This window comes from Aquarana catesbeiana, linkage group LG01 (genome assembly GCF_042186555.1).
Source record: "Aquarana catesbeiana isolate 2022-GZ linkage group LG01, ASM4218655v1, whole genome shotgun sequence".
Taxonomy (NCBI): domain Eukaryota; kingdom Metazoa; phylum Chordata; class Amphibia; order Anura; family Ranidae; genus Aquarana; species Aquarana catesbeiana.
The window spans coordinates 399,433,110-399,456,641 of record NC_133324.1 but is presented as its reverse complement, the minus strand read 5'-3'; the positions used below and the strand labels follow the sequence as shown (position 1 = coordinate 399,456,641).

At 43.9% G+C, this 23,532-nt stretch overlaps 1 protein-coding gene across 1 annotated transcript in view; it reads right to left on the bottom strand.

The window, feature by feature from the left end:
• The window catches only part of DMRT1 (doublesex and mab-3 related transcription factor 1), a 165,454-nt gene that overhangs the window by 30,723 nt on the left and 111,199 nt on the right, over window positions 1-23,532 (bottom strand). The gene's annotated exons all lie outside the window — the stretch shown is intronic.

Genomic DNA, 23,532 nt, shown 5'->3' with positions numbered 1-23,532 from the left:
TAGCACCATCAGGCGATCTACGAGCATAAATTGCACATCTCATTTCTCAACCACCTATTACACTTTTGAAGGCCCTGGAGCACCAGGACAAAGGAATTGCCCACAAAATGACCCCATTTTGGAAAGCAAACACCCCAACGTATAATCTATGAGGCATAATGAGTCTTTTGAACAGTTATTTTTTTTCCAGAAGTTTTTGGAAAATGTGGAAAAAAAATAAAAACGCATTTTTTTTACACAAAGTTGTCCATTTATAAGATATTTCCAACACATAGCAAAAATGACACCCCAAAATACATTCTGCTACTCCCCCTGAGTATGGGGATACCACATGTGTGAGACTTTTACACAGCTTGGCCACATACAGTGGCCCAACATCCAAGTAGCACCATCAGGCGTTCTAGGAGCATACATTACATAGATAATTTCCTGGCAACCTATCATTTTTGAAGGCCCTTCATATTTCTAACACATAGCATGTACATACCAAGAATTACAATCCAAAATAAATTCTATTGCGGAAAGGATAAAAAAAAAAAAAGTATTACCTGTGCTTTTAGTAGTGTCCGCAGAAGAGAGCACTGGTCCAGGCAGCAGTCAGGCATGTGCTTAGCGACAGCAATAACTATCCAGGCAGCAGGCAGGAATATTGTCTATAGTCGGCACAGCACAGTCCATAGGAATTGCCCAGGCAGAGACAGCCAGCACAGCCATAATATTGGTCCTGGTACACTGTTACCTGCAGACACACATTATTGTACCGCTCTCCAGCCCTTCATAAACATACTGCCTCTTGCTACAGCAAATTATTTGCATAGTAAAGGTATCAGGCAGATGTGTGGTCCGTTCATGCGGCAGGCAAAGGCATGATGGCAGTAAGTCAGCAGAAGGCTGAGGGCCGCAATCGGGTAAGACCTGTGCACAGGGGTAGAGGCTTCGACCCACCCAAATCTCTATGAAGCCTCCGGACTCCAGACCCTAATCCGGAAATTACAAAACTGGGAGAAAACAAAAAAAATTGTTATCTCCATCCGGAAAAACTATTCTGGAGCCCCTCACATATGTGAGACCCCTGTGTACTATAGTAGCAGGGCAACAGATCAGTCCAAGCGGTAGGCAAAAGCATAGTCCATAAAACAAGCCAGGGTCAGTTAACGTGCAAGCAGTCCAAGCGGTAGGCAGAAGAGTAGTCACAAAACAGGCCAGGGTCAGTTCACGAGCAAGCAGTCCAAACGGTGGGCAGAGGCATAGTCAAAACAGGCCAGGGTCAGTTCATGTGGAAGCAGTCCAAACGGTAGGCAGAGGCATAGTCAAAAAGCAGGCCAGGGTCAGTTCACATTGAAGGCAGTGGCATGGTTATTTGGGGAAGCATGGAAAATGATCAGCGAAAATGGGGAAAATATGGGCTAATAACTTGGGGATGTATGATACAGTTCGAAGCATTCACCAATGCAAAGGCCAGGTTGGGAGGGACACTGGTAGCTGGTATCTTTTCGAAAACCTCTTCTGCTGCACACACGACATTTTTTTTGCCGTCTTCGGCCTGCTTCCGATGGTGGAATGTTGTACAGGAAGTGGCGTTCATGAAGTCGGCTAACAGCATCAGAACGAGGTAATTCTGGGAGGGGTCTTTGTGGATAGATGAGGGACGTGACTACTTCTTCTATGAATTTTAGGAAGGAGGCGGAGCTTTCTGTGGATTTTGTGTAAATTATGTAGGAATTGTAAATGGCCAAATGGATTAGATATATTGCTACCTTCTTATACCAGAATCGGGACCTCCTTATTGACAAATAGGGCTGAATCATTTGGTCATTGAAATCCACCCCCCTATGTAGAGATTATAGTCTTGGACACATGTCGGTTTTTCAATGGGACCTCGTCTTCGCTGAACTACAACTGCAGTGTCATCATGAATGGTGGACATCATGTGCACGTTCCTGTTATCCTTCCACCTCAAGGCCAGCACGTCATTACATCTCAGTGTTGCTCTTTCCCCCTTTTTCAGCCTTTTGTTCACAATGGATTGTGGGAAGCCCTTCCTATTTTTTCTTGAAGTTCCGCAGGCCAGGGTTTTTTCAATATATAGGTGTCTGAAAAGGGGCAGGCTGGTATAAAAGTTGTCCAGGTATATATGATAGCCTTTTTTTAGAAGTGGGTAAGCCAGGTCCCATACGATTTTACCAGTTGTGCCCATGTAGGCCAGGCACTCAGGGGGCTGGAGCTGGGAATCTCTTCCCTCATATATGCGGAATGCATATAGATATCCCGTGGCTCTCTCACACAGCTTGTAAAATTTGACTCCATATTTGGCCTTTTTGCTAGGAATATACTGTTTTATTCCTAGCCGGCCTGAAAATGGTACCAGGGACTCATCCACACATATATTCTTCTCGGGGACATAAAGTTCTGCAAATCGTTGGGAAAATGAATTTATTAGTGGGCGAATCTTGTATAGCTTATCAGAATTTGGATGATTGCGGGGAGGGCACTGGGTGTTGTCGTTAAAATGAAAGAATCTCATAATCATCTCATATCGGGACCTGGACATAGCGGCAGAATACATAGGCATATGGTGGATGGGGTGGGTGGACCAATAGGTATGTCCTTCATTTTTTTTTTGTAAGCCCCATATTTAGGGTGAGGCCCAAAAACAATTTGAACTCCTCCATATTCAAATCTCTCCACTCAAACGGACGGGCATAAGATGATTGGGGGTTGCTGGCAATATACTGCTGGGCATACAAATTTGTCTGGTCCACAATGAACTGCAGCAAAGTGTCGGGCAAAAACAGGTGAAAAAAATTGATCTCTGTAAAATTTTGGGTGTTGGCCTGCACACCTGGCTGTGCTGTGGAAGGGGGAATATTTGGTGATCCTGAGTTGGAAGGCAGCCATGTTGGGTTGGCAAGACCATCTGGCATATAGGTAGCGGCCCTGGCTCTTGGGGGACGTGACACTCCAGTAGTTGGGGGAGTTGAATTTCCTGTGCTGGAACTCAGGTGTGATGTGGCAGCACTGGTACTGGGCATTTGTGCGCGGGGCCTATCTCTGGTGGCAGCACTGGTACTGGGCATTTGTGCGCGGGCCCATCTCTGGTGGCAGCACTGGTACTGGGCCTTTGTTCCTGGGGCCTATTGCTGGCGGCAGCACTGGTACTGGGCCTTTCTTCCTGGGGCCTATTTCTGGCGGCAGAGCTGGTACTGGGAATATAATCCCGGTTGCTGGCGGCTTCCTGGGTTCCAGAGTGTCGTGCCCTTTTAGGAGGGACCCATTCTTCATCCGAACCATTGCTACTCTCGATCGGCTCAAATGCCGAACTTGTTTCGGAACCAGAATGGGACTCTGATGAGAGCTCCCCGGTGCTCTCATCAGTCATAGAGAGGATCTGGAACGCCTCCTCACTTGTATATCCTCTTTTGGACATGGCTGTGTGGCGGGTAGCTGTGCGAAGGGTGACAGATGGGTGGCAGGTGACGGTCACTGATGGGCTGTGCGATGGGTGGCAGGTGACATTCACTGAGAGGTGATGGTGTGATGGGCGATGGTCACAGATAGTTGACAGACGACGGTCACTGATGGGTGACAGGTGCACCGCTGATGGTCACTGATGGGTGACAGGGCACAGTCACTGATGGGTGACGGGTGAGAGGGCACGGTCACTGATGGGTGACAGGCCACGGATGGTGACAGGTGATAGTCACAGATTGTTGACAGGCGATGGTCACTGATGGGTGACGGGTGCACCGCTGATGGTCACTGGTGGGTGACAGGGCACAGTCACTGGTGGGTGACAGGGCAGGTCACTGATGGGTGACGGGTGACAGGGCAGGTCACTGATGGGTGACGGGGGACAGGGCAGGTCACTGATGGGTGACGGGTGACAGGGCACGGTCACTGGTGGGTGACAGGGCACCGCTGATGGTCACTAATGGCAGTCTCTATGTGACAGGTGCACTTTTTATGGGGTGACTGTTGGGTGACAAATGACAATTGGGGGCGGCGATGGGACAGAAGTGGTGTTGGTGCAGACACTACAAATACAAAGATCTGTAACTCACTGCTCCTGGCTCTTCTCTCCTCACATTGGAAACGGTGTGTGAGGAGAGAAGGGCTAGTAACAGCTAGTGACAGCTCTTTGTTTACACTTAGTGATCGGCTGTGAATGGATCACAGCCGATCACATGGTACACAGTACTGGCCAATGGCTGTACACTATCGTCGGTGACGAGCAGTGTTCCCGGGGAACACGCCGCCACCGACGTGCACGCGCAGCGCGCTCATGATCGCGCGCATGCGCCGTGCAATGCGGGATGTACCATTAGTGATCGGCCGTGACTTCATCACGGCCGATCACGTGGTAAACAGCCATGCCCAGTGGCTGTTCACCCCTGTCGGTGACGAGCGGTGTCTCGGTGACACGCCACCACCGACAATACAGGGCTGCGCGCTCACGATCGCGCGCATGCCCTGTTTAAACGGCGGACGTCATATGACGTCCACTCAGAACAATAGGCTTACCGTCCGGCCGTCATATGACGGTGGGCGGTAGGCTAGTGGTTAAGCTTAACAGCTGGCGGTCCCTCACCCTGCATCTTGGTTGCGTTCTGCAGAATGCAGTAAGCGCAAACTTTGCATGCGCACAAGTGAGTTGCCTCATTAGGTGTATACAACAGACGTATGTTCCTTGTATTATAAATATATTAATCGGCAAATAAAATAAACATTTTAGATAGTATGTTAAGCAACAGTTAAAGCATGTGAACGATAATTTGTTTAATGTTCACTCTTACCTTTCAATGGCATTGCATGGTTTTGTAGTGACTTGGAAAAATTCTTGTCACTGGTGGCGCTCATTTGTCCCGATGGGTCTCAAACATATGGGAACTGCCTTGTGCAGGCTTTCAAAGTTCCAAAAGACGGCAAACTCTTTCAAATATACAGCATCAAAACTCGTGCGGTTGCACGTTTGGCAAACATGCGTCCCGCAATTTCAGTCAAATTAAAAGATTATTTTTTTAAGTAAATGTAACTCAATTAGAATATGGAAATGCACATACCTTAAAAGTTTTGTCTAGATTACTCAATATTATACATTATTTTTGGAAATGTAAAAGGTGTGTTTTAAGAACTAATGAAAATTAAGTAAGGTACTTAAAATATCAAAGTAAATTAATTAACATTTATTTTTATGTTGAAAATTATACATTACATAATTAACAGAATCATTTTTATCAGTGTACCTTCACAAGGATCCCAAATGGCATTAGAGCTCGTGTCAATGGGCAAATGTGGCTTGTTTTCAGAGCATTACGTTTGCCATGAACAGGACTGTCATGTATTATTGGGATTGGGAACCCTCGGTGCCGCCTGCATGCTAAATGGTGGTGTTCTTGGAGAGTACATTCATGCAGGCTGCAGTTATCCTGGAACAGAACAGCACACAGACAAGGACCTTGGAAAGCATAGAATATAAAAATTCACAGAAATGTCAGGAATTTTATGTATTACTGGGGTGCTGGTCTTACAGGCAAGACATAATAGTAAAATATGCTTACAGCACTGAGGTGCTGGGCTCAAGGGCAATTGTCATTAATGGAGTATCCTATAGAGGTAAGAAGCTATGCTTATAGGAACACAGGGGTAATGACATGTATGAGGAACACTGAGGTACACAGGGGTCCCAGGGAATGCAAGTACACAGAATACAATTGGAGTACATGAGAAATGTAGGACAGAAAAGATACTATTGGTACTGTCTGGGGAAAAACATCATGCCCACCCGTACAGCATAGGTGAGGGTCCTTGAAAGTGCAGAGTCTAGTGAACTGCATGGTCTTCTCCAGAGCTCCTGAAGGTGGAGATGGATTGCATTGCAGGCCATTCCTAGGTTGAGGTTCTTGGATTCGCCCAGGTAGGCAGACATTGGGAATTAAGGGCTGATAAGCACATCAGAATCCTATGCATTACTGAGGCCCAGGCATCACATTATGGAGTTCAGCCCAAGCTGTCAGGGGTGCATAGAAAAGGATTGGAAACAGGTAGTAGTGCAGAGAGACACACCAAACAACTAGGAGTGAGTGGCAATGCAAACAGGCAAATGGGAATAACTAGGACCAGGTAGAAGTGTATGAAGACACAGAGAAGGAAACTAGAAATACATAGGGAGACACTGAAGAAGACTGCAGACTCAGGTGATACCAAGGAATAGCAGGCAGAAACTCAATGCCAAACACAAAGGGGCTAAAGGTAAACAGAGGCACAAGGACACTACAATGCTCAAAGGACACAACAGGTGCAAGGGCACAGGTTACAAGCCAAAACACACTGAGAGTCACTAAGGACAGGTTGAAAGACACTGAAGGTAGAGGAATAACACTGGCACTAGGAGACGCTTGCAAACAAACACTAAGAACAAGAGGGGTCCAACTAGGAATCTTGGGGTCACTAGGAGTCTCTCAGTAAGTCAAGAACTCTAGGGGGTTAATTTACTAAAGGGAAATAGACTGTGCACTTTGCATGTGCACTTGCTCTAGAGCTTAGTAAATGAGGTAAAGCTTCACTTTACAAAGAATATTCAATCAAATGCAAGGAAAATAAAAAACAGCATTTTTGTTTGCACATGATTGGATGATGGAAGTCAACAGAGCTTCCCCTAGGGTTGCCACCTCACCCCTTTAAACCCGAACACATATGAATTACACAGGTTCTGTGGCTAATTTAATGCAGATAAGGCACCAAGTGAGTTTAATCACCACCCTAATTAGCCACAGAACCTGTGTAATTAATATGTGTTCAGTTTTAAGCATCATTCTCACAAGGCGGATCCGCTGCCACGGAGTCCAACTCTGTCCACCAGCTCAGTGGGAGATCTCTCTCCGTTGATCTCCGCTGAGCCGGCGGATGACAGGTCCCTCTCTGCTCACTGAGCGGGGAGGGGCTTGTCAAGCGCTGCGGCTTGCTATGGAGAGATCTAGGGGTGCAACGGATCAAAAATCTCACGGATCGGATCGATCCTCGGATCAGAGTCACGGATCGGATCGATCCTCGGATCAGCATAAAAAAAAAAAAAAAAAAAAAAAAACAACACACAAATCTTGTTACACCCACCGGAGTTTTAGATTTAAAAGCCATTTTCAACACAAAACCGAGCTTATATGCATAAATACAGTATTTGTGCATATAAGCTCAGTTTTGTGTTGAAAATGGCTTTTAAATTTAAAACTCCGGTGGGTGTAACAAGATGTCCGCTTGCCCCCTTCTCACTCTATCATTATTGTAGTGTGCAGGAGTGTGGGGTGTAGCAAGATGGCGGCGACGAAATGTCACTTCCTGTCGAGACAGCGGCCACTTCCGGGTGTACCAAGATGGCCGCCGCTCCGGAGCTAGGCCGAAGCCGGGGCCTTTCCTATGGCTGAGGCCCGAAAAGTGCTCCGCGGATCGCGGGTGTGCCGATCCGCGGAGGGTGATCCGTACGGATCACGGATCGGCAACGATCCGTTGCACCCCTAGAGAGATCGGACGAAAACGGACAGCATGTCCATTTTCATCAGATCTCACACGATCCGCCAGGGACGGATGTGAACATAGGGGCATCCGTCTGATTTTAGTGGATCAGATGTCAGCGGACATGTCACCGCTGACATCCATCGCTCCATAGACTAGCATAGAGTGCCCGTTCAGGTCCACCGTCAAAACTGACAGGTGGACCTGAACGGTCCGACAGTGTGAAAGGGGCCTTAAAGGGATGAGGTGGCAACTCTAGCTTCCCCCCATTTACTAAGCTCTGGAAAGTGCATCTGTACTTGCAAAGTGAGCAGTCTATTTGACTTTAGTAAATCAACCCCTTAGAGTGTTGAGGTCACTCAAAATCTTCTAGGAAAGTCAGGGATCCTAGGAAGCACTGGGGGGTACACTAGGAAACTTTTCAACTGGGGAGCACTAGGAATCTTTTTGGAAACACAAAGTCACGGGGGGGACCTGGCACTTGGAACATTAGCTGCTGCTCAGGCCATACTGTGTAAATGAACCCAACTTAAAAGAAAGGGAGATGGCCTGGAAGGTACCAGCAGAATCTTGCAAGTTAAAGCCATGGAACTACATATTCCAGCATGTCCGCTGGTCTTTGTAAATAGAGATGACATATCAGCACCAAAGCTGCAGGCTTGCATTTGACAATAGTTTGAGAGACTTCTGAGATCATTTATAGGTAACTGACAAGTGAACTTGACCTGCAGTTTACTGCCTTCTAATCTATCAACCTGCTTTGAGTTGTTTTTGCATCACCATTAACTTGTATGGGGAAAGAGATGGTTCTGACACACAACAACAACAAAAAAAAAGCCCAACAACACAGGCCCTTAATTCAGCTATGTATTCAAACAATTGAAACAGTTGTGAATTGAACAAAAGCATACGATTTTCATATTTAGGTTATTACCTGGTATAATGAAACACACAAATAAGCATGAAAAATATGTTTGTTATATTTCTTTTGCACCAGTTCCTCAATCTGTACTAATTCGCTGGCTTGCAAAGAAAAAAAAAAAAACACCTTCTTTCAGTATCTGGCACTAATTCTGTACTTAGCAACTCATTTTAGGTAGAAAGGCACATGATCTATTGCCAGCAAGACAATTCTATTACATGACAAAAAAAATGTCTTCAACAACGTAGTGTTCATGTCTTTTAAACTGATCTGGCAACATGCTGCATTCCGGATAAACTTAGTATCTTCTAAAGTGAAAACAACATTAGTGCCAGACAGGAGTACAGTGACAGCCTGTTCTTCCACATCCTTAAGTGTAAAAGGAAAGGTAACTCAATCAAGCTGCTACAAAGACCTGTTATCATTTCACAGTCATAGATTTAAAAAGGATTATTGAAATGTGTTCACACAGTGCATAATAGAAGCACAGAAAGCTAAACACCTGCACTTGTTTAAAACGGAACTCCAGTTTGCAATTTTTGAAAAGCCTTTGGATTCCCTTCGTGTCTGTGGTTCAAATTGCATGCTTATATTGTCCCCCATATTTGCCCCCTAAATACCTTACTTTTGTTTGAAAATTTATAGCCACACGATGCAACATGTACTGCAAGCCACCCTCTGGTCAGGTAGGGAATTGCAGTGAGCACTCTGCTCTGCTTAGCTCTTCTGGGACTACTTGTCCCAATGCTTATTGTGCTAGTAGCTGCATCAAAGAGGAGGCGGAGGGAAATTTGTGTACTGGATGATTTTAACTTTAAAACTGATGTTTAGATAAACCTTTTTTTGGGAGGGGTACAGCTTCAAGTGGTTGTAAGACAAGTTTTTTTTTTACCTTAAAGTGGCTGTAAACCCTCACATATACCAGCCTCAGATGATACACAGAGATGAAACAACATAGGTTTTACTTGTTTATCTACAGTCTTCTATTCCCCACACCTCTTCAAAAGTGCAGAAAGTCCTTCTTCTTCTGTTAGTATCACAGAGGAGGGGGTGGAGAGGCTGCAGTTAGTGTGAGAGCTGATTGGAGGAAAGGAACACACCCCCCTCCACACAGCAGAACTGTGTTCTGAATAGACAAGCTGTGTGCTGAGCTCCCTTCCTGACACAAGTTTTATCTCATGTGTCAGGAAATCTTCTCAGAAGGGATTCATAACAAAAGAACTAAACACCAGAGAGAAACACACTCAGAGCTTTGGAGAGACACGAGAAAACATTACAGATATATGTGCTTTGCTCAGATTTCATGAATGGGGTTTACAACCACTTTAATGCTTTCTCTGCATTAAGGTAAAAATACCTTCTGTGATCAGTCCCCAGAAATACCTACCTGAGCCTGATATTGATGCAGCGTGGTGCCCAAGAGCAGTGACCCTGCTCTCTCTCTCTCTCGCCTCACAGGGCTTAGAGCAGCAGCAGGGGCCATTGGCTCCTGCTGCTGTCAATCAAATCCTCTGAGGAGGGAACAGGGGGTGGCACCAAGCCATGCTATATGTGTATCAATAGATGTACACAACCTGACTTGGGATCGAGCCAGCACAAGTGCCTCCATAGCAAGCGATTTGCTATGGGGGCACTTGGAAGGTGGAGCCTGGAGCGTTGGCAAGGGACCCCAGAAGAGGAGGTAAAACTACTGCACAGTGAAGGTATGACATTTTTTTTTTTTTAATAAACAACACTGCACCTTTGCTATTACTTCTATGCTGGGTTCACACTGGTGGGATGGTAAACAACAGTCATTTGAACAGGAAGTAAGTCAATGGTAACAGGCTGAAATAAATCCTCAGTAGTAGACTGTAAACAGCAGAGAGGTAACAGGAGAATTACTTGCAGTAAAGCACTTAGGCCGGTCACACATGGATCAAAATTTGGCCAGTTCAGCAGGGTCCAGATGAATTTTGATCCATATATGAACAGGGAGGTTGTACAGAAGTTGATCTACTGATTGACTTCTGTAAAACCGCTCTTAGAGGGAAATCCCTGATGGATTCATTTAGAAAACTGTGAGACGGGAGTTCCAATTAAAATGCGCACAATCCCCTACCTATGAAAAAGCCATGTATGCTGTGCAACGATATGTGATAATGATACCTTGCTAGTCATTTTTTGACAAAATAATGGACAGATTTTAATCTGCACACAGGTAAGTGAGAGCTCAGGAAGTATACAAGAACAACCACCACTACCATTCCTTTAACTAGTTCCAGTCTGGGCCAATTCTGAAATTTCTCTCATGCATGTGAAAATCAGCATTGTGTGGCTAAAAAATTACTTAGAACTCCCCAAAATTATATATAAGCAGAGAATAAAATGGTGGTTGTTGCAATTCTTTATGTCACACGATATATGCACAGCGGTTTATCTAACTACAATTTTCAGGAAAAAATACACTTTAATGAGTTTTGGTGAACACAAACACAATATAATACCCAATTTCTTTGCCAAAACAAAAACAATAACGTTATGCTGAGTAAACAGACAACTAACATGTCAAGCTCTAAATTTGCGTACGCCCGTGGAACAGTGCCAAACTACAGTACCTACAAATCTCCATAGGGAATACTTTAAAAGCCTTTACAGGTTACCTGTTTAGAGTTACACAGGAGGTTTGGCCCTAGAATTAATAACTCTTGCTCTGTCGTTCGCGATGATACCTCATATGCGATCACCATTTACATATGTGAACGGGATCTACATGTGCATTTGCTTTTACGCATGAGCACGAGAGGGAGTTTTAACATTTTATTTATTTTTTTCTATTCATTTTATTTAAAGTGGTAGTGAACTCCCATTTGACACTTTTACATACAAGTAGGCTTACAATAAAGCCCACCTGTAGGTAAAAGGAATATCTCTTAAACTGTGTCGGAGTGATGTCATCGCGGCTCAGCCATTCATGTGTCCAGAGCCCACAAATCCGGAAGGAAGACCGGATGAAAATGGAAGCCCTGTCAGCGGTGACAGCGCGCTGCTAGAGGGCTACGTTCAAAGGTAAGTCTTTCATAATGTGCTAGTATGCAGTGCATACTAGCACATTATGACATTACCTTGCAGGGAGAAGATCTTTATCTTTTTTTTACGTTAAAGTGTCTGAATAGTCACTAAAGTGACTTTACATGCATCTAATGCAGATATCCAGCCATTACGAAAGCTGTATGCGTTTGAAAAGGCTAAATACCATTTCTGACACCGCAGCTCTGCTGTCACATGATCCCCCTGTGCTGGCTCGGCCTCGATCTACAGAGAGAAATGGGAGGGGCCGAGATTCCCCTGTAACATCAGCTAGCCAGCAGAGGGGAATCTCCGCCCCTCCTGCTTCTCTCCGTAGACCAGGGCCGGCCAGTACAGGGGGGTCACGTAACAGCACAGCTGTGGTGTCAGAAACGGTATTCAGCCTTCATTATTTCTAACAAACACATACAATTTTGGTAATGGCTGGATATCTGCATTAGATACATTGAAGTGTGCTGTATTAAATTATACAGCAGAATAGAGGGTGGAGGGGCGGGGAGGAAATGCTCTCATGCTGACAGTGAGGGAATGAGAGGGGTGGGGGACGGACGGACTGTAAGATGAGAGACAAGGGCTGCGGATGACAGAGGCATGTAAACTAACCATGGTAGTCAGGGCTCAGGAGCCATGATTGTGATCAGCGGAGGCAAGTGGACTCAGGAAATGGCAGGATCAACCAGGTTTATTACCGGTTAGGAAGAGAAGAATTGAATTGCACAGCATAGGAACAGGATCGTTTTTTTTTTTTAGGTTTACAAACACTTTAAGTTTACTACCGCTTCAATTTTTTTTTTTTTTAACACTGTACCTTCAATTTTTTGGGGTTTGGATCAACTTTATTGCTGTCACAAGGGATGAACAAAACGAAGCACGCTGATGGGAGGAGAAAGCATAGTGGCACAAAGATGAGTTCACCACTATGCTGGTACTCACTGTCCAGTCATAGGCTGAGGACACGTACATAACATCCTGGGCGCAGAGGAAGTAATGCCATCTGTCATCCAACCTAGAAGACTGAGGTCATCAAGTGGTGGAAAAGAAGTACTTTTTATTTTAACTTTTATGTGTACTTTTAACATGTTTTGTTTTACTGGAATTCTACTCTAAGTTTTGCATAGCATGGGAAAGTTAGAACCTCTGTCGGGTTTTTACAGCTGTCTTTGTACATGTTGGAGAGACATTCTCTTACTTCTTGTCCCTTGACCCAGGGAAGAAAATGAAAGGGGAAATGAACGTAATCAAAAATGTAGATATCTGTGGGCCCATTAGGGAGAAGTTTCAGACAGTAAAAAAAAAAAGACACAGGCAAAACTGCTCAAATTATAGTTTATCAAGCAAGACATAAGTATTTGTCCTCCCAAATCTCTGTTAAAAGCAAATATAATATATATATATATATATGACCCTGTCGATGAAGTCAAGATGTATCATTGTGGAGGCCTTCATAATGTCCTTCAATTTTCTCTCCTTGAGAGTGTATAGTTGCATGATTTGTAGAATACCAGAACAAAGACAGCTAGTTTCTCTCATTACAAATCCAGTATAGGCACTTCCACCATCTGTCTAATTTGAAATTTCAGCTGGTGTGCAGGGACTAATGGTGATTTATACAGTAACGGCAGGTCATTTTACCCATACAGCATGGTTTTAAAACAGATCTAAATCCTCTATGGAACCTGAGCTCTCTTGCCCGTTCAAGCTGAACCTTAGCCAAATGTAACAAACGCCCACTTAAAAACTTACCTTTTATCAGGAACGGGCTTTCTCAGGTTACCGCAGCTTCCTGGTTACAGCCGCATCTAAAGCATTGCTTTCAAGTACAGATCTAATAACTGCACATGAAGTATAGCAGCATATGTGTTTCTACAAGTAAACACACAAACCAAAACCTATGTGGCTTATGGTATGGATCTAATTGTCTAGCCAATATTGGTGTGTAAACCCAGATAGGTGGCCCATACCTCTATGGTTAGAAGTGACAAGGCCAGTTCTGTTAGCCTCTGCGTTCTCAGCTCCAGAGGCAGTGCATTTTAATGGCTAGACATGGCAATTTCATTACATGCAGCATTGGACAGGGACACAAAGCAAGCAGAATTTGTAATACGTTATCCTCCATAAGAAATGAGTGTACCTGATATATGCCTCACTATATAAAGTATATTGCCCTGCACAAAGTGAGCTTGTGAATCATACTAACATTTTCAATCTCCAAATCCAAGGTTAACAGGAAAAATAAACAAGGAAATTTCTGATGAAAAGATCAAGTCATAAGGAAAAGGGGAATGTAGAAAAATAAGTTAACTTTCCTCGCTTAAAAATAAAGAAAAAAAAAAAACATAAAACAAAACACGAGAGGGGAAAAAATAAGTTATCCCCATCTAAAAGCCAAATTCCTACATAACTCAATCTGGACATCTCATCTGGTGTGAACTGCACTCATTTCTAGTGTAAACCCCACCGCGCTCTGCAATGATATACTGTAATGTCACATCGCAATCTGGATTTACTATAAAGGGCTGTGACGAGTTTCAGAGCAGTAAACATTGCAGCGAGGTGTATTTCACACTGAGCTGGTTTTTATGAAGAACACTTCACCGCCCGGCTCCGGCGGCCCCAATGATGAATGGTGAAAGATGCGTGACAAGCTTCATCATTGTTTGTAAATCTTAACTGTTCCTGCTCACTAACTCTGTAGGCAATTTTCAAAGACAGCGGCTGACAGAAGGACAGCACGGCTCCCCTGAAGGTTATTCCACTCGTGCCTGGCTTATTTCGCTTACAAGATGACCAATGCGCAACGTCCAACGCTGGACGCTCCGAAAATAAAAAAGCAAACGAACCTGCAAAATTCACTGATCTAATGAAAATCTATCTGCTGAAACCTTGCATAGCATCCAGCTGTTTTCTTCCTTATAACCTCTTGGACATTTTTTGTGCATCTACCTGTATAAGATTTCTAGGAACATTGATGCATTGTCAGTTTCATGAAGACACGCATCTTTAAAATCGGGCACCTGGCATGCACTCCTATGTAAACTCAGAGCTATCTGATACCCAGGGTCCAAACAGTATTTTCAGCCAAAAAACACATGTGCTTATTTGTTTGGGTAAATGTAATATTGCTTGCACCATCAGTTCTCTGTAACACTGCAGCACTCGATTTCTCAAATGGTGTCAAGGCACTGACAGCCAGACCGAGTGGAAATTTTAAAATAATAGTATCAGATGAACTTTGCACCTAGCACTTATATGTATGAAGCTTTAATATCAACTGTACTGCATTAATCATAAGTTCCTTTGTGCAACAAACAGGAAATATTAGGAAGCATTCTACTCTAATTAAAAAACAATATTTTGTTTTTAAAAGGGAGCCACCAAATTGCTCTTTTAGCTACGTTCCTTGTAAAGATAGAGCAGTTTGGTTACTATTACCTGACATTTTCCCAAAAGTAGAAACAGCATTTTTTTTTCAATGGCCTACAAATACTTTAATTAGATCTGTGATGTTTTCATAGATCAAGAGAAAACAAACTTGCAGTCTTTATATTCACCACCAATCGAATTCCTGGCAGTTCCCTAACCACTCCAGTCCAGGTCAATTTCAGCTTTAAGCACTGTCACAGTTTGAGTGACAAATACTCAGGCATGCAACACTGTGCCCAAATAAAATTTTTATAATTTTTTTGAGACAGATAGAGCTTTCTTTTGATTGTATTTTTTTTTAAGTGTTTATTTTTACATAAACACAGCTCAAAAAGAACAAAAAAAAAACTGTCACTCAATATACATATAAGAAATGAACTATGAAGATAAAAGTTCAATACTCATGGATATGACACATTTGAGTAAACAAAACTACTAAGGATTACAGGCCCTTCAGGCTCCCGCACAGACAAAGGAATAAATAAGAATTAGTAGGAGGTGAGAGCATTTAATGCTACATTATAAAAAATTGACAGTGCCAAGAACCCCAGATTCATCCATACATACACATTCATACCCGCACCGCATACATACCCCAAACAACTGCGCCATGTCTCCTAAAGTAACCATCGTGACTGTTAACATTAAAATAAAACAAAACAGCCCACATCCCATTCCACACAATGTACTATCTGGGAGCAGATTCTAATTAATTAAGTTGTGATGACAGGACATCACCCCAAAATGCATCTGAAATATCCAGCCAGGGTTGCTATATCTTGGTAAAAATCTTAGGGCACTCCCTACTTTTATAGAGTAACTTAAATTTAGGTAGATCACCATGAACAATACGGTAAAGAGTTTGGACCATAGGAGGGGCAGCATCCTTCCAATATAAAAAAAATTAGTTTACAAGCATAAAATAACAATATACGTAACAGAGTCCTCGCATTAGTCCGGGGGACAAAATCATTTAGTACACCTCAAAATCCAACTTCCGGGGTCTGAGGTATTGCAAGATTAATGTTATGCTCAAAGAATCCTTCCAAAAGGACGTCAGTCCTGGACAGTTCCAAAACATGTGAAGAAGATTTACAGCAGTAAGTCCACATCTAGAACAAGCAATATCCGAACCTAATCCCATATGAGCCAGTTTGGCTGGAGTACAATGTAAATGGTGAATAAACTTTAATTGGAATAACTGATCTGCAGTGCTAATTACATCTTTAAAGCAAACCTCAGTAGCTTCCTCGCAGTCCTCCTCAGAAAGCTTGGGGAATAGCAACAGCCATGAGCTCAGGAAGGTTAGGGTTCCTCTATAGGGAGTTTGTGGCGACTTCCCTGAAGATGACTGTGTAAGTATTTTCCCCCCTCCCTCCAGGCCAGAAAACCTACATCTATAGGAGAAGATCTTGAACATCTAGATCCTATCCATCTGTGCAATCTGTCCCTGAGAGAGGTGGAGAGACCAAAGAAGGCTGACAGGAGAGCAGTGGAAGGAGTCTGGGGGGTCAGAGTGTAACCACTTATATACATAAGTAAGTTGGGATGCAATAAAGAAATTATGTTGATTCGGACAGGCCAGGCCTCCAATGGATTAAGCTGCCTGCAGAGAGGACCTGGCTATACTGTACAAGGTTGATTACCATTCCAGAGGAAGGAAGACCAGGTAGATTTGATATTTGCAAAGAGCTTTTTTAGGGAGAAAAACCAGAGCAGCTCTAAAACAATATAGGAATTTTGGCAAGAAGATCATCCTAAAAACATTTATTCGACCAATTCGGTTGAGAGGCAACGTTGTCCAAGTATGAAGTTTGTCCACCATTTGCTTGACTACCGGAGTAATATTTAGAGCTTCCTACCTGGAGAGCTCATTGTGGATTTGAATATCCAAATATATAAAAGATTGTGTTATTAGCAATTTCAACCTCTGTACATAGTCAGCAGGTACAGGAGGGCCTATAGGGAAGGCCTGGGATTTTTCCACCCTGCCCGCAGACCAGATACCCCCCCCCCCCGAACCCCTCCAACCCCCGCAGCAGCTCTCCTTACCATGCAAAAAAACAAGGGCATTGTGCGCGTAGAGAGAGATTTATTCCTCCGGACCATAGCAGATGCCCTCAAACTCTGACGTCTGGCGCACCGCCAGAGCCAAAGGCTCAATAGCGAGTGCGGACAGAAGTGGAGAGAGGGGGCATTCTTGTCTGGTACCTCTCTTTAAGGAGAATGGCAAAGAAACATCTTTATTAGTGCGGACTCTGGCCCGTCATTCAGCATACAATAGGCAAACCCATTGGACATAATGTGGACCAAAGCCCATCTGCGGCATAGTTTCCCATTAGAATGACCAACGTACAGTGTCAAATGCTTTTAACACGTCCAATGAAAGTACCAAGCCACTACGTTTCGTAACAGTTGCATTATGGATACGTGGAAATAACATACGAATATTACCAAAAGTGCTCCTTCCAAGCATAAATCCTGATTGGTCAGGTGATATAAGCGATAGCATAACTTTCTGTAGTCTGAGAGCAAGGATCGTGGCCAGTATTTTTGCATCATTATTTAAGAGAGATATGGAACGATAGGACCCACATAATAGCTTGTCCTTACCAGGTTTGGGTAGAACAAGGATAAGCGCTTAATTCATAGAGTCGGGAAGTAATCCTTGCTCTAAAGACTTAAAGAAAGTCTTGAAAAGTCTAAGAGCTAATTCTTCTGTAAAGGCCTGATACCACTCAGAGGGAAGGCCATCCAAACCTGGAGTTTTGCTCAATGATATTGAGAGGATGGCAGTTATTACCTCCTCAACCGTCAGAGGCTTATCTAAGAGGAGTTGCTGAGGGTCACTATGTGTGGGAAAATCTAGTGAGGCGAAAAAACCCTGTAAAGGTAGTTTCAGGAGAAACCACCTTATCTTCATATAACTGTCCATAAAAAGATGCAAACGTCTGGTTAATAGTCAATGGATATGAGGTAATTGACCCGTCAGAGAGTTGAAGTTCAGAAATCAATCTTGAAAATCTGTATGGGCAAGGAACGCAAAAAGCCTCCCATTTTTACCCCCCGTTCATGAATGCGAGCAGATAGATATAGCTATTGCTTTTTTGGTCAGATCGACCATATGAAGTTGCAACATCCTATGGGCATCCATCAGCATACCTCGGGTTTCAGAGGATGGATTTTCTGTGTGGCGGGTGCGAGCATTTTCCAAAGCTTTTGCTAGTGCTCCCCTCGTGGCCCGCCCAACAGATCTATATTGTTTAATATAGGATATATAGGAGCCCCTAACCACTGCCTTAAAAGGCGTCCCATACTGATCCCGTAGCAGCAAAGTTAGAGTTAGAGGACCAGTAATTGGCTATGTCAGTCGGGATAGAGTCATCAATTTCCAGTGTGGAGATCCAGAGGGGACTGAGTCTCCAGTCCCAAAACGAGGGCCTATGGCCCAAAGTCAGAACTACCTGAACTATGGAATGATCAGACACTGTTTAAGATAGATAGGCTATAGATTGAACACAAAGAAATAGATCTTTTGTGGCCAGCACATAGTCCAGCCTGGAAAGAGCACCATAAGATTTAGACTGGCAAGAAAAGATTCTTACTGTAGGAAATTTCCATTGCTAGAGATCCACACATCCATAGGTGTCACACCATGTACGAATCTATTTTGATTCAGATAATAAAGGCCTCAGCCTGTCTAAAGAAGGTTGCATCACTGAAAATCCTCAACAATAATCACAGGAAATAGTGGCAGAGGAGGAGAAATGTACACTCAATTCAGTAAACACTGTAGCTGTGACCGGAGGGGGGAGGTAAACCGTGACCAGCAAGATAGAAACCCCATGTAAGACCACGTGTAGAATGAGATATTGTCCCTTAGGGTCAGAGATAACTCGCTGACAAGAAAAGGGTAACCCTTAACAGATCAGCACCGATACCCCACAAGCGTAATTGGAATATGTGGAGTGATAATTCTGAGAAACCCAATTTTTTTTTTAAGCTAGAATTTTGGAAACCATTAGATGGGTTTCCTGAAGGCATAGAACATATGGCTTATGCTGTTGGAGTAGTTCAAAAATGTAAGCTCTTTTAAATTTGGAGTTCAGTCCGCATACATTCCATAAACAAATAGTTACCGCAGACATGATGAAAACATTAAGACCCATAGGGCAGGAGAAAAAAGAGGGGATGACGGCCTAGGAGAAGTAACCTCAGATCCGAGCACAGCTACAGTGCTAAGGGGGGACACAGTGGCACACAGACATCCAACCATACACACAACACACATACTGTAGCAAAACTATATATAGGAAAATGTAGATCACCCAGAAAGGGTATCAACACCCCTGCCCAACTCCTGAAAAAAAGAGCGGGCTTAAACCCTAAACTCAAACAATGCATGGGGCGCATAAGCATTAACTACAAAATGAAAAAAAGAGAACTGTCAAGGTTCAACAAGTAGGGAGTGAACAATTTACCCCATGGCAGCTCAGGCCAACTCAGTAGAAGAGGGTCACAAACTTTTCTGCAGGAGAGATGTAGTGGTCGACCAAAAAGGCTCAAGAAAAACTCATGCAATAGGCAAAAATTGTAGAAATAAACACTCCCCCCCCTCCCCCCAGTGGGTTGACTTCCATCAGGCAGGTGCTCGAGGAGGTTGGGGCAACAATTCCCACCAAGACATTGCATTTTGAGGAGACTAGAAGAAATGAACCCGCCCTTGATGAGTAACACAGAGCGTGGCAGACAAAGGCATGGAGTATTGGATGTCATGCTACCGCAGCTTCTGCCTGACACACTGATAGTTGGCTCTCAGATTGTGGACCCAAGCGGAATAATCAGGGAACAAGGACACCACAGCATTTTTGATCCAGAGACTTCGCTTTTGGCAGGCAGCACGCTAGGATGGAGCCACAATCTCTGTAGTTCAGAAGGCGAATCACCATGGTGCGGGGAGGAGGTCCCTCAGGAAGAGGTCGACCAGGAACCCGATGGGCCCTCTCGATCACGAAATAAGAGGAGAGTTGATTCTTGCTCGAGCCAGCTTACCAGGAAGGCTACTGGGTCTGACCCCTCCACCCGCTCGGGGAGACCAACCAACCGCAAATAGTTTCTGCAGTGGCGATTCTCCAGGTTATCCATCTTATCCTTCAGGGTTGCAATCTTTCCCCCACATGTGTTAAGTTTGGGCAGCAATGGGTTAATAGTGTCCTTATTATCACTGATGCGCCCCTCAGTTTCAGTAACCCGGCCACGTATGTTTTGCATGTCCTACCTCATGATCGCAAGATCAAGTTTAAGTTCATCCACCTTCCCCATAAGGACTGAGTGGTTTACCTTTAGGCTGCTTTCACACTGGGGCTTCAGCGGTAAAGCGCCGCTATTTTTAGCGGCACTTTACTGTCGCTTTTGCAGAGGTTTTCGGCCGCTAGCGGGCGCTTTTAACCCCCACTAGCGGACGAAAAATGGTTAAAACCCACAAAACACCACTGCAGCGGCGCTGCCCATTCATTTCAATGGACAGGGGCGCTTTAGGAGCGGTGTATATACCGCTCCTTCACCGCTTCAAAGATGCTGCTTGCAGGAGTTTTTTTAACGTCCTGCCAGTGCAGGGGAGCAGTTTTTCAGGTGTTTTACAGGCGCTATTTTTAGCCCAAAAGCGCGTGAAAAACTCCTCAGTGTGAAAGGGGTCTAATGGTGTTCAGGACATCCGTCAGCGTGGGCCCTGTCCCGTCATCTGCACCATCCTCACTCAGGGTTGCTTGTGAAGTCAGGGTTGGAGGGTCCAGGATCCCTGGGGAAGACGTCAGAGAGGGATCCGGGATGTCCCCAAAGAGATCAGGGGTAGAGGCAGGAGAAATGCATGGTGCAGTGGTGTTGCAGTGGCCATCTTGGCAGGAGGGGTGGCGACGCTCATCTTGGCCGGAGGCTGTTTTCTCCGCCTGCCCATCCACCAAAATGACTGACTATGGCATAGAGGCCATCTCCAGCGAGGTAGGGTAAGCTAAATAATTATTTGATCGTGGTCGACCCAGGATGGAGCAGGATTGTAGAAGGAGAGACCGGAGCACAGGAACAAGTCCCATCACATGCCACGCTAGGCCAGGCCCTTCTTTTTATGGTATTTAATCACCACTGGCTTTTTCATTTTTTGCAATATAAACAAAAAAAAAAAAAAATACCAAAAACTTTGAAAAACTTTTTTCCTAGTTTTTGTTACAAAATTTTGTAAATAAATAATCTTTATGCAATAAATTAGGTCAAAATGTATTCTGCTACATTTTTTTTAGTAAAAATAACCCAAAACAGTGTATATTATTTAGTCTGTGTGAAAGCTAAAGAGTCTACAAACTATGGCATGGCGTATGGCTGTGATGAGGACACTGGTATGGCACATAGTGGTGATCAGGACGCTGGTATGGCATATGACTGTGATCAGGATGCTGGTATGGGTTATGGCTGTGATCAGGATGTCGGTATGGGTTATGGCTATGATCAGGACGCTGGTATGGCATATGGTGGTGATCAGGATGCAGGTATGGGTTATCGCTATGATCAGGACTGGTATGATGTGGTGCTGATCCGGATGCTGGTATGGTGATGATCAGGGCGCTGATATGGCGCAGGGCAGTGATTAGCATGTTGGTAAGGTGTATGGTGGTGTTACTATGAGCACTGGTGACACTGGGACAGGTGACTAAGGCTGGCTGTACTCGATATTTGTATTATGCTGGGGGCAGTGATCAGGGACACTGGGGCAGGCTGGCACTGCAGTCTGTGAATGTTCATGCAGTCTCACAGACTGCTGTACACTCACAGACTGCAGCGACGGTTCTCTCTGCTCTCACGCACTCTGTGACCTGCCGATGGAGGCTGATGTACAGGTACGTTAACCCACAAAGACGCTGCTTCTCGTTTGCTGTTTATAGGCTGTGGGTGGAAAGGAAGCAGTTAATGGCTAGGTCCACCTTTTTAAAGTAAATAAATAAATGCACTCATATTGGTTAACTACTTACTTACTACTAGCTGCCATAACCCCGCTATCTTTTTAAACAGCGGGCGGTCCACTTTCAGATAAAAATGGTCTCTGCGGCGGATTCGCCGCAAGATCACTTTTATCAGTGGTGGGAGAGACGCCACCTCCCGACGCTTACCGGAGCCATCTGTAGCAGCGGAGATGATTGGGTCCTTTCCCCACTGAGGCATGGAGTCGTGAGGGAAAGATGGCCCCCACTCGGCTCCATATCATTGGATGACGGAAGCGACATCAAACGTCACTTCCGCCCAATGGTCTTAAAAAGGGAAAAAAAATGTTATTGAAAAAAAATATATATATTTATATTTTTTTTAATTATTTATAAGTGTAAATGTGAGATCTGAGGTCTTTTTGATCCCAGATCTCACATTAAATAGGTCCTCTCTTGCTTTTTTTCTATTCCAAGGGATGTTTACATTCCTTGTAATAGGAATAAAAGTGACCAAAAAAAAAAAAAATTTAAAGCGCCCTGTCCCGCCCGCATATGAATACGGTGTTCAAACCACACATGTGAGGTATCGCTGCGATCGATAAGAGCAAGAGCAATAATTATAGCCCAAGACCTCCTCTGTAACTCAAAACTGGTAACCTGTAGAAATTTTTAAACGTCGCCTATAGAGATTTTTAAGGGTCAAAGTTTGTCGCATTCCACAAGCAGATGCAATTTTGAAGCGTGAAATGTTGGGTATCAATTTACTCGGCGTAACATTATATTTACCAATATAGACAAAATTGGACTAACTTTACAGTTGTCTTTTTTTTTAAATTAAAAAAAAAAAGTGATTTTTTTTCCAAAATAATTGAGCTTGTAAGACTGCTGTGCAAATATGGCGTGACATAAAGTATTGCAACGACCGCCATTTTATTCTCTACGGTGTCTGAAAAAAATATATATAATGTTTGGGGGTTCTAAGTAATTTTCTAGCAAAAAAAAAATCAGATTTGAACTTGTAAATAACAACTTTGTAAAATAGGCCTGGTCCTTAAGTGGTTAATTTAAAAAATGTGCATTTTTTTAATAAAAATTTTTTGCATTGGAGCCTGCAAAGCATTGCAACCGTGATCAGTAGATCGCAGGTACAATGCTCTGGAACCTGCAGACTATTCCTCCATCCACAGGTCCCTACCAAAGTATGGTCCGTCATTTATAGGTTCTAAGGAGGTATCAAAGGACTACAAGACAGATGGCAGACATGACCTGTAGTATTTCTTTCACAGATCTCTTTGAATAAATGACATGGCTGTGTGGGTGCAGGAACACAGCCATGGCAAATTCAGATAATGATAGGAGCTGATGGGGAGAACAACTCCCCGATTCTGTGATAGTAGTGGCTGGGGAATTTGGGGGTACTGCGGATGCGGACTGGCCATGGTTCATGTTATACCATAAATATTGGTCAGAAAGGTGGACTTTTCTTTTAAAATGCATTTGGGGTAGCTCACTCTGTATCCAAATATCAACAAGACATTAAAAGAGAAGTTCAAGTTTTAAGGCAATCTACTGTCTAATTAAAAATGGTTAAAAGCAACTTTTTTTAGACAGCCTGGTTAAAATTTGTGCTGCACAGCTTGC